The 20,056-nt window shown below is 47.9% G+C and overlaps 2 pseudogenes; both read left to right on the top strand.

Moving 5' to 3' along the window:
* Positions 1-5,695: 5,695 nt before the first annotated feature.
* Positions 5,696-7,500, top strand: LOC106722992 (annotated as a pseudogene).
* A 4,439-nt stretch (positions 7,501-11,939) lies between these two features.
* The window catches only part of LOC106722993, a 9,473-nt pseudogene continuing 1,356 nt past the window's right edge, over positions 11,940-20,056 (top strand).

Raw genomic sequence — 20,056 nt, forward strand, 5'->3', positions numbered from 1 at the left:
TCAACATACTGCAACAACGCCACCTCAGGGTGTCTCCTTTCTATTGCTCCAGGTCTTTTTGCAATGCTGTTCCAAAGATATGGGGGGATGAGACACATCCCTGGGGTAACACTGTCCATAACAATTGAGTCTTATGATATGTATCTGGGTCCTCCCATTCAAAGGCTAACAATTTCTGACTGTCTTTGCATAGTGGAATAGAGAAGAAAGCATCTTTTAAATCTAACACGGAAAACACCTTGGCATCTGTTGGAACTTGGGTCAGAATAGTGTGGGGATTTGTAACCATAGGATGATCCACTAAAATCTTTGCACACACGACCCTCTCCTTCCTTCAGGGGAATCTTGACTGGAGTAATGCATTTTGCCCAGGCAGGAGTCCCATCCGCCCACACACATGGATCAATATTTTCTAAAATCTCAATTCCTTTGGCTTCTGACACAGTCTCGGCTACTCGGAGGGCCATTTGGTAATTCGAGCCCTGTTTTACCGGCAGCCGCACAACAATTTGATCCTCACGGAAGAAGATTTCAGCTTGTAGTTTTGTTAGTAAGTCCTGCCCCAGGAGGGCTACGGGGCAGGCAGGGGAAACTACAAAAGCATGTTCCAACATGTTGTTTCCAGTTTTTGTGAGGAGAGGCTTACACACAGGTAATTTAATTTGCCTTCCTTCAATGCCTTCTACAGTTGCATGCTTTCCGCTTTCTTTAGCTAGAGGGGCTTCACAGGGATCATGGAAAAGGTGGCTCCAGGATCTACCAGAGCCTCATAGTCTCTGCCACCAACCCTTGTCTTTATCATGGGATCCTTCCCCGAGGATTCTGTCCGCATCTGGCGCCCCCCCGCTGAGTTTCCCTCTTTGTCTTTCAGCTTAGGACAATCCCTCTTCCAGTGTCCCTTCTCTCAACAATATGCACGTTCATTAGGCTTAGGTCGGCCTTTTCCTTTCTTCTGCCCCCCCTCAGGTTTCTCCTTCCATCCCCCACCGGTATTTGTGCTTTTGGCCAAGGCAGCTGCCAGCATTACCATCTGTTTTTGTCCATGCTTTTCCTCTCTCTTCTCTGCCACCTGATCATGATTCCCATAAACTTCATACGCAATCTCTACGAGTTCTGAAAGTGGTTTACCCGCTGCCCCCTCAGTCTTTGGCAGTTTTTTCCTCACACGGGGGAGGTGTTTTAGAACAGCTTGCGTCAGCTATCTCTTCCCGATCCGTTTGGTCTGTGTCCGGTGGCATTTTAGCTTCATCCCTGCGCCTTAACCCTTGAGTTAGATCTCCCTCACTATCAGAATCAAAGAGGACCCGGGGCTTTCTCCCAGTGTCTTAGTTAATTTATGACAAGCCCGACGTGCTGTTGGATGAGGGCGCTTTGAGCAGTTTCTCCCTGAATACAACGTATGTTCTCAGACACAAAAAATAGGATCCTTTACCAGACAAAATTCTAGCCAGCAGTACGGTTTTAAACTGACCTGTATTTAATAAGGTTCGGATCCAGTCACCATGATTTTGAGCACACAAAAAGACACAGGAAAGGCTTATTTAGGATGTCCGGGCTGCTCAATGCCTTGCCCCACAGTCTTTACTGCCCAGACCCAAGGCTACTGACCTGACACCGGCTCATACAGTGGAAGGAGGGAGGGAAACACAAAAGGGATTCTTTCACTCCTGCCCTTGACAGAAGATACTGGGACAACGGATTTAGAAAAGACAAAATCACTCTGACACCTGTCCACTGGGTCATGAGGTTTCGGCTGAGCCCCCTTGCATTCGACACTACCTTATCAGGCAGAATCGGGGTGGCTAGACTCAGCCTTAGTCCCAGACCTGGTCAGTGGCTCATTTTTTCTAAATACACAGACGCACATTCATTCAGTCAGACCTACCTCCTTCCCCACGCTGCCTTAGCCAGATTCACATCGAAAGAACCGGCATCTGGCCACCCTACTCCAAATGATGGCCACTCCAGCTGACAGAAAGTAATCAATCTGTCCTTTGACATTTCTATCCCATAATCTCCTTTGAATTTACTAAAGTTTCTTAGCATGCATCCTAATGGGGTTGCGGAGTTTTCTTCTCGGGAGCTACCCGAACCCATTGTGCCAACCAAACTTCAGACCTGTATGCTGAATGTTACAAAACAAAGTCCCCGAGAGACTACTCAAAAGACGCAAGGAAAGCGAATACTTACTCCGCCAACACCCTGGCACCATCTCTTCGGACCCACTTAGCCTGGTTGACTCATTCACTGGAGAGCCTTTAACCTCCCGGGTGTCCCAACTCACGGTTCCGGTGCCGTGACAGACTCCAAAAGCGGTCTGGTGGCCACTTCATGGTCACCTTTTCCGGTCTTGTCGTCCGACCCTGGGGTGGTCCAAGGGCTTCTCCTGGCTGGCTCGCCAAATTGTTGCACAAATTGCTAGTTTCGTGCCCCCGGAGGCTTTGTCCAATTTACCTCAAGGAGAGAGTCACACACTCAGGCTGGGTCCAACTCGAGTTTATTGTTTGCAAACAAGTTCGACAACAGAGCTAAGTGCTCAAAGCGAAGTCGACCCTGAGCCGTGCCTGAGGTTTCATTTTTATAGCTAACCTGAACAAAAGATTCCAGTGTGATTGGTTATATTTTTCTGCAAAGTTTAGTACATGCGTAGTCCTAAAACGGAACTGCGGCAAAAAGACCTGCTGCATGTGCAGTCCCGACCTATGTGCCCCTTAGTAACCTTGTGTTTTGGTGTAACTCTAGGATAATGAGCGAGTATGATGATTACAAAATTTATGTGCTCTAATAAGAAACCTTGAGACTTATCTCAAAGCGAGTGTTGCCTAGACTGTTTCTTATTATGACACTGCTTATCTACTGCAGGAAGAAAAAAAGAAAAAGCAGCCCCCACACAAGGCCATAAGGCCTTGTGCAGCTTGCATAAGAGATCACGAGACATTTTTACCACACTCGGAGCAACCGTTCTTGACCTTCAATACACCAATGGTTGCACCATCATTGTGCACACTGAGGAAAACCTCCAGATCATGCTGGATCTTTTCAGAGAAGCCTATTGAACTTTGGGCCTCTCCCTCATCATTTAGAAGACTAAAGAGCTCTATCATCCTGACCTGGGACATGGATGTGAACCTGCTCTCCAAATTACCATCAAGGGAAAGACCCTGGAGGTAGTTGAGCACTTTACCTACCTTAGTGCTGCCTCTTAGAGAGTGAACATTGATGAGGAAATCCAGCACAGGATCCGGTATGCAAGTGCATCCTTTTTGGAAATTGCTTTGATGTCTTTTTATAGAGATTGCAATGAATAAAGACAACAAGATTTAGGTCTATAATGCAGTCATCATCCTCACCCTCCTCTACAGATGTGAAACATGGGTAAGCTACCATCATCTCAAGAGCCTAGAGAGGTATCACCAATGATGACTATGGAAAATTGTCTGCTTCAAATGGGAAGATTGCCACACACATGCCAGCTTGCTTGGTGAAGACAATGTTACCTACCAGGATTGAGTCAGTGATCCTCAAGCACCAATTTCACTGGACCAGATATTGCGTGCAGATGCCTGACTTTTTCAAGTCCCAAAAGAAGTGATTTATTCCCAGCTTATGAACAGTCTGAGATCTCATGGTAGCCAGAGGAAATAATACAAGGATACATTGAAGGCAGGGAAGGAGAAAATAGATACTGAGATCAAGAGCTAGGAGGAGCTGGCTGCCAACCAACTCCAATGGCACCACAAACTCAACCAAGCAGCAGCCCATTTCAAGGTAAAGTGTCTTGCCCTTGAAGCAGACAAGCGAGAGCAGAGGGAGGAAAAGGAGAGCATTCCTAGCCTGCAGAAGGACCTGCACGTTCTGAAGACAGGTCTGTGACTTTTAAATCACCTCAAGACCCATCAATGAACCGTGGTAGAGATCATCCTTGTGTAACCCGGGTGGCACTCCAAGAGGTACCCCCTCTCCAACTGAAGAGATCAGAGCAGATGCACAAGCACTGTGGGAGGTGTAGGGACCTTCCTCCCCCTATAGAGCAGAGACAGATCACTAATGGGGACTTAACCGTATACCTTTTAATGAGAGAACAGTACTGGGAACATAACCAGTATAAACAAGGGGGTATAGGGGACACTACAATGCCCTGAGGGGGCAGGATTCAATAAAGGTTAGACACTTGCAATCATAGACATAGTCATCAAGTTGACAAAAGACAGGGTTAACCAAAATATAAAGCATAAACAGCAGAACAGACTGTACTGGTTGGCAAAATATAAAAGGCACAAAATACAAAACATCAAATAACAAGGAATATAGGGCCTGGGTACCTGGAGAGGGCAGGGGTGAAAAGGGAGAACACAATGACCCCCTTTCCACTGCAACAAGAAATTCTCTCTGTCACTTCCTCATTCTAAGTCATCCCAGCTGGGACTTGAACTGTGATCATCCATGTGATAAGCAGAAACTCTACCACACAGTCACAAGTGCTGGTGCTGTTTCAAACTGCTAGGGATCTTGACCTTCCCGGAGCCCTGGCCCCACATGGAACTTCCTGACCTCTTATTAGAGGAGCTGGAAGCAGAGCTGCGAACCTCTCGGGTCACTGCTCAGATCCTTTCTGGAGCTGGGGAACCTCTCCTGCTGGCCACAGCCTCTCGTAGGGGATCCTGGAGCCCAGCGGGAGCCTCTCTTGCTGGCTGCATGCTGTGCTGCTGAGGGTCCAACTAGTGCCTGCAGGTCCCACAGCTTCAGGTGCTTCCTGGGGCAACTGCTCCCACCCCACTGGCCCAGCTTTTTGCCAGCTCTTTGAAACTCCTTCCTTGATGTCCCTTGTTGGTCTCTCCTGAGTCAGCTGCACTGCCCCTTTTTTCCCCCCTCCAGGTGACCCAAGGGGCCAATCAGGGTACATGTAGGGTGAGTCTCTGGGGACTGATTGGTGAGGAGAGGAAATCCCAAGCCCTCCAATCATCTTTTACCCTTTCAAAATCCCTTGGATAAATCACTACCACCTATCCAGTCACACTTGAATCGAGGGATTGCTACTGAATCGAGGCATGATTGTATTGTTTTCTATGGTCACTGCACACCTACCTTAGCAATGGAAAATTCTACCCTTTATATGGCCACATTCTTTCATGCCTCCTACATGAATAACCTCCTTTCATGCATTCAGCCCTCATACAGTGTCTACAATCCTGCAAATAATTCTATAGCTAATCAGATATTTTGTCAAGTTTCCAAAAACTACAGTTCTTACTCAGTCTCTGTAGTTCGATAACATACTGATCTATACTTGTTTGCACCTAAAAAATCTGTATCTTTCAAAAGTCTTGTTCTTTTTCAGCTTGCAGTACTCCTGAAATGTGGACAATACTTTACTTAATTTCATATTTTGACCTCTTTCAAAGGTAAAGGTGTTGTAAACAACTAGAATTTCTTCCCCCACAGTATGCAAGGTAAATGATTTGACTTTGTTGTTTTTCTCTTCTGCCCCTGTGGCTGCTAAATACCACCCAAACACTCTAGTTCTCTGCTTTATTGCCCAGCATCGAAAGGGTTGGCAGAGGTCGCAAATGGAAATTGCCTCATTTCCATTCACCCCACTGTTGAATTGAAAAGAAGACCAAGGTCATGCTCATTTGTGGCAGCTTTAGCTTATTATTTTTTCCTCTTCTGATTTTATTATTTTTCTTTGACAGTGATGGAGAATCAGACAGAGGTGCATGAGTTCATCCTTTTGAGTTTTGCTGATGTCTGGTGGCTGCAACAATTCCTTTTTGTTCTCTTCCTGACACTGTACGTGGCCAGCCTGCTGGGGAATGGCTCCATTTTGTTGGTGGTGATAGCTGAGACCAAGCTTCATACCCCCATGTTCTTCTTCCTGGTAAACCTTTCCTGCCTGGCCATCTTCTATTCCTCAGTCACTGTGCCCAGGCTACTAGTGAACTTCCTCACAGGGCACCAAGCCATCTTGTTTGGTGGCTGTCTGGCACAACTGCACTTCTTCCATTTCCTGGGCAGCAGTGAGGCTCTGTTGTTAGGCATTATTTCCAGAGGGGGACCTTGGTGCAGCGGGTCATGGAGCTCTTGATCACCTTGGTCCAACACCCTGGCTGGACAGTATGGGAGATCCCCAAGTCCTCCCTTGTCCTGGAAGGTGAGCTTGGTCTACACTCTACCTCCAGGGGGTGAAGGGCTTGGCAATAGGAGTCTATCTCCTGCTCACCATCCCTGATGTCATGCAGTCTCTGGACTGTGGCCTGGAGCTCCTCTATTTGGTGCCCCAGAGACTCCAAAGTGGAGCAAACCTCACAAGGGGAGGTGGGCACGCTCCTGGTCCCACGTGCCTGGAAACATGCCAGGCAGCCCCACAGCCAAGAGCCAGGGACTCCGTCTGCGTGGAGCTTTGAACCATGGGTTCCACCTGGGTGGAGACCCTCTGAGGTGCCAGAGGGAGAGGCCTCAGACTCTGAGGGGGCCCTCAGGGTGTGGCATGTGCCCATCCACATTGTGCCACTGGTAGTCTGGCTGCTGATGCGACTACCTTCCCTAGGGCTCATTGGCAGGGCCTCGGGCCCTGCCACTAACCTATGCAAACTGCTGTGCTAAACACATGCGCCAGGCCCAGAAGAGCAGCTGTTTACATGTCCTTTTTGCAAGGCTCTGGTCAAATGGCTCCCTGGGGGCTGGGCCAAGTAGGAGCTGTGGGTGTGTCTCTCTCCTCGGCTTCCACTCAGCTGCCCTGCAGCTGTCTCGGTTGGGGTCCCTCCCTCCCTGCCTCGGGCCCCACCTACCTCTGGCTGTGTTGGGGTCCAGGTCGGGGTTCCACTGGGGGGCCCTGGGCTCAACGGGGGCACAATGGGCTACTGCCCATGCGTCTCTTGCCAGAGCCGGGGACAAACTATTATGGCCTATGACCACTATGTGGCCATTTGCAATCCATTATGCTACACAGTGGTCATGAGCCAGCAGGTCTGCCTGTTCTTGGCAGTTGGAACCTGGACCATGGGTTTCCTACACTCCCTCCTGCACTCGGTTATGACCTCTAAGCTTTACTTCTGTGGCCCCAACCATGTATATCACCCTTTCTGTGACATCAAACCCATTCTGAACTAGGCTTGTAGCAGCACCAGCCTCAACCTCTTAAACATAATCACAGGGAGCATTGCTCTGGGTCCTTGTGTGCTCACAGTCCTCTCCTATGTCTACATCATCTCCTTCCTCCTCCTGAAAGTTCACTCATGAGAAAGCAGGAGCAAAGCCTTTTCTACCTGTGCATCCCACCTCACAGTAGTGACTTTGTACTATGGGACAGTGGTTTATACTTATGTGAGTCCTACATCAGTAGGTTCTGTGGAAGAAGAGAATATTGTTGTTCTTGTGTACAGTGTGATTACCCCAGCTTTAAATCCCTTCATTTACACCTTGCAGAACAAAGATGTAAAATCTGCCATGAGGAAAGTTGTAGGTAGAAGACTTTTCCATGAAAGGACTCTGAGAAAGTGATGGCTTCTTCTCCTGCACTAAAATCTGCAATGATATTTATCATGTGGCTTAACAATTCCCGTTAAGTACCAGAATATGGACTGTAAAATCCATTCTTGCTCAGTAATATATGTGCCTATAGATATGCGAAGAACCCTAATGTGTTCCTTACTATAAGTGTATCCATCTTTCATACATCTTCCATTATATAAAGACTGGAACACATTTTGGGTAACCTTGTATACAGACAGTCTTAGAAGGACAGATTCTATGTTTTTGCTGATTTAAACAGGAAAACGCTGACTTAGTGTTTGACCATAGTAACATAAAGTAACTGAAATAGTTTACCATAAGTAAAAGTACTCATTGTCAAGGGTCAAAACCTAATTAATAACTTCTGAAAGGCCACCCTAGTTAAAGAATTGTTAAGTGTTTATCACAATTTTTTACTTAGCAGTGGGGGGAGGGGAGCCTTCATGACCCAGCTCATGGGTGACTCTCAGTATTTAGCGTTGGGAATACAGACACAACAAGTCCTCACCTTGTCTGACACTTATCTCAGGGACCTCAGCCTCTGCTGCCCTGGGACAACATTAAACACACTTTTGGAGCATGTCATCCAAGGCCTGAACACAGAATGTCAGTGCAACCTCATGTTGCCTTCTCTGTGATTTGTTCTACCACCTAGAAGAATCCTGAGGTATGGACCTACTTGCCATTTGGGATGATAAGGAGACCCAGCATTCACATTAGAGAAGATGCATCAACAATGGCATTTATGAGCACTTTGCATCTGTAATGACATCTCAACTCAACAAACTGGCACCAATGTCACTAAAAGGCAGAATTGCTGACGGCGTGGTACAAGAAGGCTTGAGAGGCCAATCAGGTGTCTAGCAACTGCAGGTTGACATGCACCATCTACAAGGAGCCATCACCAATTTTTGTGTTGGATAATGCTATATAAAGGCCTCTTTTGTTATCAACATCATGGCAGCCCTTAAGCTACCAAGAACTCTGATGCCTCAAACAGGGAGGAAAAGGAGATCCATCCAATCCCAGCAGTTACTGTGGCTGAGAAGCAGGCACCAGGAGGTCCGGAAGAGTCTGAGGTGTCCCTTCTTCTGTTCAGCAACACTGATTTACAGGCTTGCCACTGGTCCCTATGAGAAACTTCCAATTAGACTGACATCAAACAGACCCCGTTCATCCTGGCAGGGCATTCCCTTGAACTTAAACCACATTAGACCCTCAACATCATGTCCAGCTGTTCCCCTTTCTCTTCTATTTTCCTAAATGCCATCCTTTCACAACTAGCACATTACAAACACTCATGGCATGATAGACCCCTTCCTCTTGCTGTCCAGGACCTTAACCCCCCAGCAATTCACACAGGGTGGCTGGCTCCTGTGATTTCTGATACACTTCCCTAGTATATTTCTCTGCTCCATAATGTGGCAGTCCAGTGTCTTCAGTCCCATGCCCCCATGACATGATAGGGCTGTCTATGGGGGGTACAAGTTCCTTGTCTGATACTGAAGCTCTTAAAAAGCAACTGCAAATGAAAATTCCTAGTGCTGAAGATGCCATGTCCTTGTAACTTGTTACACTTGAGTACTAAGACACCTGGTTATGGTTCCTTATGTTGGCTTGTCAATATATGGTTGATGCCAAGATGATTCCGCAAATGTCCATGCCCTCCTCCTCACCCCCACCACACTCTATTAACCCTGGGGAATAGGCTTCTGTTGAATGTGGGAGCATTTAGTCTAAGCCCTCGGGCAACAGTAGGAACCTCTCTGAAGTGTTCTGGGGCCAATTCTACTGTCTTTTTCTCTGACTGCACTGCTACTTCACAGGTGCTTAGCTAAAAGGCAGTTTAGCAATTCAGGGACTTCATGAATTAATGGACTAATATAAGTCATTCATATGCTTGCAGGTACAAAGAAAATTGTCTCTCCTACTCTCTGACTTCTATCAATTGCTGTTGAGAAAAGGACCTGTCACTTCCTACCTTTACCCTAGGATGACCCAATCCTCCACCCTTCATTTTCACAGGGTAGCTTGCTTACTCCTCGCACAAACAACTGTTAAGAGAGGGAATATTGGTTGGTAGAGTGTTGTTTCCTGTGGTAGAAGCCTGTGCAGGACTTTGTTTAACATGAAGAAGCTGGTGGGCAGAAACAACAACCACATGATCTTAACTAGGTCTGGACCCATTGGCATGGGAAAATCCTAGATGATGGGAGACCTCCATCTTGGTGGAGCCTTTTTTCATATTTACAGCTGCTGAGATCCTGACATTTTTTTTTCCACTTGATCTACCATTGAGGACTGGGGCCTTAATCATAGTTTGGCTGGACCCTCCCCTCTGGTCTGTTTGCCATGTGTGATCCTGCCAGGAGTGTAAACTCCAGATGACAGTTCTGAAGATCACTGGAACACATTAGCCTCTTGCCGATCAAAAGGTCTTGGTCCACAGAAAGGAAAAATCCATTGTTGTGTTGCCAGTGGTGTCCCTAATTAAAGAAACTTACATTTTTCCTGGTTTCGCCCACCATAACTTGGCACAAAAAATAAGCCTCTTGAAGAGGTCTGGGGTGTGAAGCAGAGGGGGAAATAGTTTTACATAGCTAAGCAAAGTCTTTCAGAGGTCTTTGGACAGGCAAGATGATTTTCAGTGTCCTGGGGAAAGTGTTTTGAAGCTAGACAATTCAGGAATACTTGCAACTGCAGCACTAGGTGTGCCTCTGGGCTTCCTCTGTGTTTGAGGTCTTAAAGCACAAAGTCTTAGGTGCTCCATTGATCACTCAGGCTGATGCCAGTGAGCTTGCTGCCTTGAAGAGGTTCATGATTAAATGCGATAAGGCAGAAATACAGGGCTTATAATTGCCCACAGGTATCTACAAGCCAAACTCTAATGGAGGAGCATTTTCTCTCTCATATGAAAAAATATCACTGCGTGTACTGACTGTTCCCATAGTAGCATCCAATATGTGGCTAGGCAAAGACAGAGTTAATGGTGTTGTTGATTGCTTCCCAGTCCTATGGTGCCAGGAACTTGAACTTCAGCATCAAGTGGTTTGTGAGTTGCTGTTTCTCTCCTAAGAGCCCTCAAAGCAGCCTTGTCCTCTCAGGAATCTATGTTGCTGGGGAACTGTGATATACTATGCCTTTGTGTAAAATTTCAGGTTTAAAGTATCTATGTTATAACAGCATTGCATGCCTCACTTCCTCTGACTAGTTTATACAGTGGAACGAAGGTTTCTTGTGCTTGGAAGCAGAGCTGTAGAGACCTGCCTAACTTCTCTATTAGGAGATGAAGGGTCATCAAGTAAGACCAGCTTATCCTGTACCATCATATCAAGTGGTCCCAGAAAAGCAACTGAAAACACTCATTTCTGTTTCTAGTGCCAAATAGGTACTTGGGGGAAGTTCCTGAAAAGGCATACCCAACGAGCATGGAAATAGACAACTAGACCTATTTGTTGTGCTGTGGTTCTGTGGGCCTAAGCCCATCAAGAAAACTTTGAGATTCTCTTAAGATAGGCAGGACAAAAACAGCAGGAGTTTAAGAGGCTTTTTTTCCTGACAGACTTCTTGAGTTCTGTGGAAGAAGGACCCTTTCTGTTGTTTTAATGTGGACAAGTAAAGGTTGTGTTGTTTTAAGAAGGGCCAACTTTTTCACTGAATTTGAGCCTCTGGGTACATTGCATCCACTGAACAGGTCAAGTTTCTCTCAGGGAACTAAGCTCAAGGGAGAGACAGAAAACCTTTGTGGGGGAACAGGGATCAGAAGGCATGGTCTCAATGTCCAAGAAGCCAGGCGATCACTCATTCTAAAAGCTATTTCTTGGCAGGCTTCATGGGACACTCAAAGAGATGATAGAAGCTTGAAAGTCCCAAGCAAGTGCTCCCTTGGGGAATCTGTGAAAGGAGCACCATATCCTCTAGAAGTAGCACAATATAGATAGCGGCTTCCTCTTCCTCCCTTAAACAGCTCCTTTCATTGTCCTGGTCCATTAGGCATCCCTGAAATTTCCACCTCAAGTAAATGGTTCTACAGTTGTTTAGCATACTAAGTTACAGTATTCTGCACCGTTCCCATCCTTATACACATACCACATTCTATCCATATATGATTAAATCAAAAGTAGTAAGTTTAATCAAACAAACACTAATAATATATTTTTGTCTGTTTTCCATTTCATTCAGTTTTCCAATCAGCTAAAAGCTGAGCTTTGCAAAAGGGGTTTAGGACAGCAACAGTATTGTCTGCCCATGGGGAGAATTGGGTGGTTCCAAAAGCATGACTTTGTTAAAAAAGGGTTTATTTGTTTTGGAACATCTCAGGATTATTTCTGCAGCTTCAGGCAGGAGGAGGAGAGAAAATGCCACGAGTGTTACTAATATTAGTTGTGAAAACCTTTTTTGCAGTGTAACAGTTTTCCCTCTTCATAATGAGGGTTCCAATGAGTATAAGGTATGTTCAGGTTGCCATATCATTTTCTGCATCTACAAATAAAATAATTGTTAATATTTTACATTTCCCCCCTCTCTCTTTATATATGTATCTCGATAAGTGTATCTATATCTATTTCTGTTTTTCCATCTTTAGTCCCACAGTACCCAATCAATAAAAGAACAATTAAACAAAGCTTGGACCTCAGACAAAATAAGCCTCAGACAAATCTCAGACCTCATTTGGTTGTCTATGCAGTAGTGTAACTAAGGGTGGGTGACCAGGGTATGAGCCTTGGGTGCCAAATAAAGGGTAGTACTGGAACTGAGGGGAGGTAGGGGGGCAAGTTCAAGCACAGTGTAGCAGGGGCAGGAGCCACCTATCAGATGGCTCACAATCATTTATATGGATAGAATGTTATTCCTATATGCTGTATTTTTCCCAGTAAGGTGACCAAACTGTGAGCACTAGACACAGCTCCCAAAACTGAGAACATTAGAAATGTAATGTCCTAGCATGTGTTCCAATGACATGCTGTTTGCTGATATAATGGCCAGAAGTAATCCTATCACTCTATCTGTCTTCAATATTGTATGATGTGGAGCTGTCACATTGTAATTTAGTAGTACTGCATAGCAGCCAGCCTGGTTACTGGGATTGTGTTTATTGTTTGAACTGGATGTTTAACTGAATGTGGAGATGTCTGCAAGGGGCAGAAGAAAGAATAGACGGAGATAAAAACCTTCCGATATAACCGTGAAAGATATTATAGCAGCAGCCACCAACTTGTACCTTCTCTAAATCGGTGCCTAGGGCTGGGGCCTCACCTACCCACCTCTTGTTACAATACTGGTCTAACCTGCTCTTTAAATCTTCTGAGGATGGAGATTTCACATTCTCTCTAGTTAGCCTGTTTCAATGCTTAACCACCATCCTGGTGAGCAACTTCTTCCTAATTTTCCTCTGCTGCAGTTTGAGACCATTTTCTCCTACTTCTGTCTCCTGGAGCTACAAAGCATAGTCTGTTGTCGTCCTTATACTTACCCCTCTGAGGTTTAAAGACTGTTATCAAATCCCACCCCACTCTTCTTTTTTCCAGGCTAAATATTCAAAGTTCTTTCAGCCTTCCCTTGCAAATTATGTTTCCCAGACCTTTAATCATTTTTTGTTGGACTCTCTTTAATCTGTCCACATCCTTCTTGAAGTGTGGGGCCCAAAACTGGATACAGAACTCCAGGTGAAACCACATCAATGCCAAATAGAGTGGAAGAATCACTTACCTTGATTTGCAAGAGAAAATCCTCTTAATACAACCAAGGATGCTGTTGACTTTGTTTGAACTTTTCAGTTCAAATTCAGTTTATGGCCTATTGGAACCCGCAGAACCATTAGCATGGATAATTCTGACACCCAGCTCCATGCAAACCAAGATTTCGAAAGTGCTTTGACCTGCCAAAAAGAGGCAAAGAAATAACTCAATGTGTTTTAAGACAGGCTCTGGGAGTGGTGCGAGATGCGTGGGTGCAAGCCCGTTGTGCCCCTGCTCCCCGAAAGGCTTCAGCGACCCCCCCCCAACTGCTGCGGGGCCCCTGGTGGGAGGGACTAGCCCCAGCCTAGCCACAGGGAGGCGGCTAAGCCGGAGCCAAGTGGGGGCCTCACCCTGCCCCAGCCCCAGCCCCTACTTCGCCCAGCCCTCAGGGAGCCATGTGACCAGAGCCTTGGAAACAGGCCACGCAAACAGGTGTGCTTGTCTGCCTGGCGCATGACTTAGTGCGGAGTTTGTGCAGGAGGGTGAGCGGGAGGGCCCGCGGCCCTGCCTGTGTGCCCCAACCCTAGGGAAGCCAGGCCCAGTCATAGCCAGCCCACCAGCAGCATGACACAGATGGGCATGCACCGCACCCTGAGGGTCCCCGAGGGGTCTGCGGCCCCCCCCACCCTGGTGTCTCAGAGGCCTCCACTCAGACGGAGCCTGTGGTTCCAGGCTCCACGCAGAAGGAGCCTCTGGCTCTCAGCTATGGGAGATGCCTGTCACTTTTTTAGGCTCTGGGGTCTGGGGGCATGGCCACCTCCCCTTGTGGGGTCTGCTCCCTACTGGGGTCTCTGGCGCACCAGCTAGAGGAGCTCTAGGCCGCAGTCCAGAGACTACATGTCATTAGGGACTGTGAGCAGGAGATCAACTTCCTGCTCCATCCAGGTCTCCCTCCAGGACAAGGGAGGACTCGGAGACCTCCCTTACTGTCCAGCCCAGGGCCCAAGGCCCACCGCACCAAGGCCCCTGCCCCACTGGAGCTATGCAACAGGTACGAACCTCTTGCAGCCCCAGGAGAGCCTGCTGAGTTGCCAGCTCCTGCAGGCAACATGGGCTCTACTGTAGCTACCATCCCTGATCTCCCCAAAACAAAACGCAAAGTGTTTGTTGTGGGAGACTCCATCCTGAGGAGGACTGAGGGGGCAATCTGCTGCTCTGACCCCTTAGCCTGGGAAGTCTGCTGCTTCCCAGAAGCCCACATCTAAGACATTGCGGAGAAGATCCCTAAACTCTTCCAGCCCACTGACCACTATCCCATGTTCCTTATCCATGTGGGCACCAATGACACAGCTTGGAGTGCTCCTAGCTGGGTCATGAGGCACTACAGGGATTTGGGAGTGGGGCTAAAGGGCCTGGGGGCACAGGTGGTGTTTTCTTTGATCCTCCCAGTCTCGGGCTACAGGCTGAGGAAGGAGAGGAGGATCCAGGTAGTGAACCAAAGACTGCGGCGCTGGTGTCGTCGGGAAGGCTTTGGATTCCATGACCACAGCCTGCTCTTTAGTGAGAGAGGCAGCAAGCTGCAGGGAAGGGATGGCCTTCAACTCTCTCCACTGGGGAGGAGGCCCTTCTCAGCCAGACTGGCTGACCTGCTCCACTGGGCTTTAAACTAAGCCCGCTGGGGGATGGGGGACTACCGCCACTGCTGGCCCACTGAGCAACCCTTGCAAAGCCAGCAGGCCAAAGCACTTAAGGGAGCCCACTCATGCCCCAGCCCGGGAACCACCGGTAGGCAAGGCAAGGGCCCCCAAGGGGACACTTGCCTGCCTGTACACAAATGCCAGGAGCTTGGGGAATAAACAGGATCAACTTGTCCTCCTGCTTAATGCAAATAATTACGATCTCATAGGGATAATGGAAACCTGATGGGACTCCACCCATGACTGGACCATGGGTATAAATGGCTATACCCTGTACAGGAGGTATCGCGTGGACAAAAGGGGCGGGGGCGTAGCTCTGTATGTCAAGGAGAGCTATGCTTCCCTGCTAGCTAATATTGGTGACCAGGGTGGACGGCTGGAGACCCTCTGGGTTAAAATCCATGGGGAACATGGCACAGGGGACACGATGGTGGGAGTCTACTACAGACCTCCCACCCAATGTCAATAGCTTGACCTGGAGTTCACCAGGGAATTGGCTGAGGCCGCATGCTCCAGCCCCATGGTTGTCATGGGAGATTTCAACTACCCAGACATCTCATGGGAAGAGTGCTCAGCTAAATCCGAGCAGTTGCAAAGCTTCCTCTCCTGGGTGGATGGCCTCTATCTGACACGAGCTCTACCGGCCAATGAGAGGTAAAGCGCTGCTCGACCTGGTACTGGCAACTGGGGACAACCTAATCAGTGAGCTAATGATCAACGGGAAGCTGGGTGACCGTGACCATGAGCTGATCGCCTTTACCATCTGCTGTAAAGCTGGCAAGTCAGTCAGCAATACAGAAGTCCTTGACTTCAGGAAAGCTGACCTTGACAAGCTCAGGAGGCTTGTCAGTGAGGCCCTAAGGGACCACAACCCCAAGGGGAGGGGAGCTCAGGAAGAGTGGTTGCTCCTCAAGGGAGCAATTCTTGGTGCACAAGCTAATGCTATTCTGTCTCAGAGGAAAGGCAGCAAAAGGGCACAGCAGCTTCCTTGGCTCTCCAGGGAACTAGTGGACCTCCTTCAGATAAAAAGAAAGGCCTACAAAGGATGGAGGATGGGATCCACCTCCAAAGAGGAATATTCCGCACTGGTCCGGTCCTACATGGAGCGAACCAGGAAAACCAAGGCTGTGACGGAACTCCAACTAGCAACAAGTATCAAGGACAATAAAAAGTCCTTTTTTAGATATGTGGCGAGCCAGAGAAAAAGCAAGGGCAACATTGGACCCCTGCTAAACCAGATGGGACATCCGACAACCAACGCCCAGAAAAAAGCAAACCTATTAAATGGGTACTTTGCATCGGTCTTTCATGAGTTCCATGGGATGCCCCTGCCCACTACGGAACAGAGAGGCCGGGGGGAGGGAGATTCCCTGCCCTCCATCAATGCTGACCTCATGAGGGAACACCCTGAGAGGCTGGACACCTTCAAGTCAGCTGGCCCTGACAGTCTACAGCCCAGGGTGCTCAAGGAGCTGGCTAGCATCATATTCCAGCCCCTGGCATGGATCTTTGAGAGCTCCTGGTGCTCTGGTGAAGTGCTTGAAGATTGGAAGAAGGCCAATGTGGTACCCATCTTCAAGAAAGTGAGGAAAGTGGATCCAGCAAACTACAGGCCCATCAGCCTGACCTCTATCCTGGGGAAGGTCTTAGAAAAGACTATTAAAGAGGCCATTCTTAATGGACTGGCTGATGGCAATATCCTGAGGGATAGCCAGCTTGGATTTGTTGTGGATAGGTCTTGCTTGAAGAATCTTAACTCCTTTTATGACCAGGTGACCTATCAACTGGACAAGGGAGAGGAGATTGACGTCATTTATCTTGACTTCAAAAAAGCCTTCCATCTGGTATCCCATGATCACCTCTTGGCAAAACTTGCCAACTGCAGCCTTGGGTCCACCACGGTCCTCTGGCTAGGGAATTGGCTCTGTGGTTGGACCTAGAGGGTGGTGGTTAACAGAAGTCCATCATCATGGTGCCCTGTGACCAGTGGGGTTCCCCAAGGCTCTGTCCTTGGACCTATATTATTCAACATCTTCATTAATGATGTGGACACTGGAGTCAGAAGCAGACTGGCCATGTTCACCGATGATACCAAACTCTGAGGTAAAGCATCCACACCTGAGGACAGGAGTGTGTATGATCAGAGGTCAGGAAAACAGACTTTATGGTGACAGGCTGAGAGCTATGGGACTCTTTAGCCTGGAAAAGCGCAGGCTCAGGGGCAATCTGATGGCCACCTATAAGTTTATCAGGGGTGTTCACCAGGATCTGGGGGAACGATTGTTCACCAGAGCGCCCCAAGGGATGACAAGGGTGAATGGTTATAAACTACTGCAAGACTGTTTCAGGCTGGACATAAGGAAGAATTTCTTCACTCTCCAAGCTGCCAAGGTCTGGAATAGCCTGCCACTGGAGGTGGTTCATGCACCTACATTGAACGCCTTCAAGAGAAATTTGGATGCTTATCTAGCTGGGATCCTATTACTCCAGCTGACTTTCTGCCCTTTGGGCAGGGAGCTGGACTTGATGATCTTCCGAGGTCCCTTCCAGCCCTAATATTTATGAAATCTGTGAAATATATGAAAGGGCCCCAGGTTCATGCATAGGGAGAAGTAGATGGATGGATCCAGGCTAAAAATTAAAATTTAAACAAAAGATATCATTGAAAGGAAAGGAGAGGAGAGGAGAGGCCTGACTCAGTTGCCATTATGAGATGACAAAACTGTGGACAAGAAAGAAATGTAGATAGTCTTTTTTCAGTTTTAATTTTTATCAAATGTGTTTGTATTAAAAATACACATGTATACATTTTAAAAGTATGTGTCTAATTTGTGTAGGATTCTGGGAATCAACTTCCAAACCCAAGAACCCAAGGAGAGAAAGTACATGTCATAGAAAGGTGTCATACCCCCAGCCCAGTCTACCTTGGGGAAACAACACAAGATTCCTGGCAAGTGAAGTATAGTTGTAACACATGACAGGGATGAAAAAAGCTGACAGTGCTCCATTAACTAGTCTATGAATCTGTTGGATGTTTGTGTTTAATCTATATCTTAAATTCAACAAGATAATATTTGACTAAATTCAAACAAATGAGTAGTGACTTCTCTTGCTTCTGACACTTCCCCTCACAGTGACATAGTGACTTCATTTAGTGAGGATACAACCCACTAGTTGAAGTGCTTTCTAGTCAATGTTTAATGATTGCTTTGTTCCTGATGTTACTTTCTTTCTCACAGAGAGATAGAGAATCTGACACAAGTGAATGAGTTCATCCTCTTGGGTCTGACCAATGCCTGGTGGCTGCAGAAATTCCTCTTTGTACTGTTCATTAGACTGTATGTAGCCAGCCTGCTGGGGAATGGTGCCATCATGGCTGTGGTGATAGCTGAGACCAAGCTTCACACCCCTAGATACATCCTCTTGGGTAATCTCTCCTGCCTAGACATCTTTTATTCCACATTCACTGTGCCCAAGATGCTGGCTGACTTCCATTCAGGACACCAGGCCAACTGATTCATGGGCTGTCTGGCCCAGCTCCAGTATTTCACTTCCTGGGCAGCAGCAAAGTTTTGCTGCTAGGTGTTATGGCCTATAATTGGTATGTGGCCATCAGTAACCCACTGTGGTATGCTGTGGTCATGAGCCAACAGGTCTGCTTACTCCTGGCACTAACCACCCGGAGCACTGGCTTCCTGCATGCCCTGATGCACTCAGTCATGACCTCTCAACTGCCCTTTTGTGGTCCTAACCATGTCCACCACTTCTTCTGTGATATCAAACCCCTGGTGAGTTTGGCTCGCAGCAGCACCCACCTCAACCTCGTTTTACTCAATATTGTTACAAGGAGTGTTGCACTGGGTCCTTGCGTCGTGGGATCACTGCATAAGGGCGTGGTCCTCTGCATCCTGATGACATCCATCTGTCTGTCCTCAGTAGTGAAAGCCCAGGTGTGATTAAAGGTGCCTTAAGTGGGGGTTCCCTGAGTGATGTACTATCTGTCGGGTGCAGGACCCTGCCCCTCAATTCACCTGCCATAACTTGGTGTTATTAGATAAAGGGAGGGTTCAGTGGAGATCTTCTTCCTGGGGGGCCCCCCGTGGACAGTAGTACTCACATTTAGGGTACGATGTTCCACGGGGCTCTGCCTCCCCTATACCCCATCCACTCGCCAACCGGATGGTGTGGATGTGGTCATGGTGTGATTTGGTCATGCTCGATCGACCGCTGCTTGCTTCAGCGCCTCTGAGTAGGGCGCTTTTGTCTTTGCACCTATTCTTCTTTTTTTTTTTTGTCAAAAGAAATAGAACTCTGGGGAGAAGAGGGGTGTGGAGTTGCCTCCTTCCTCCCAGCCTCCTACAGGGGGCTCAAACGCCTCGCCTGCTCTGCCTGCTGGTGTTGAGCCAGCTGCGCTGCTCCTGTCTGCTGCAGGGGCCTCAGCACGTCTGGCATGCTCCACGCCAGCGTGCTCCCTCACCGCCTCTGACCCCTGGGTTCTAGTGGGTCTTTTAAATCTTCACGCAGCAGCTGGAATGGCCACTGTGATTGGCTCAGCTTTTCCCCACCTGGGGAACAGATGATTAAACCACTGGTGTAATGCCAGCTTGCGCAGCTGCGGTTCCTGCACCGGCTGCACCCCAGAGGCAAGTTTCCCCCATGGGGGGGGGGCTGTTTGTGGGGTTTTGGGCCCACAGGGACTGCCCTCTCCCCTTCAGGAGCCTGCGGGGGTGTCTCACTGCCACACCAGCTCAATTAGTCAGACTAGTGTTTCCTCCTAATTCTCATCTGCCACGACTTCCGGGAGGGCTGGTGCTCACCTGGGTCTGAGTTTGACTGTAGGCGTCCCTTGTGGGACTCAGCTTCCAAAAACAAGAGGGACTGTAAAAAAAAAAAAAAAAAAAAAAAGAAAAGAAAACTGTCTGGCATGCTCGGCTTCCCCTTTGCTCTCAGCACACTGGGGATTGTGATCTTTGCCACTGCTGCTTTTGCTGCATCCGGCTAATTGATGTGCCACCATGATAATTAATGAATCACTGCAGCAATTAACACACACTGCAATTCCTGATCTCCTTCAAGTTCTCAGACCAACTAGTCTGCCACCCCATTCCTCAGGATAAAGGCCTTTTGGGTTGGGTGGTCAGTGGGTCCACCTGGCCCATATTCACTCTC

This window comes from Alligator sinensis, unplaced genomic scaffold (assembly GCF_000455745.1).
Source record: "Alligator sinensis unplaced genomic scaffold, ASM45574v1 scaffold1485_1, whole genome shotgun sequence".
NCBI classification, from domain to species: domain Eukaryota; kingdom Metazoa; phylum Chordata; order Crocodylia; family Alligatoridae; genus Alligator; species Alligator sinensis.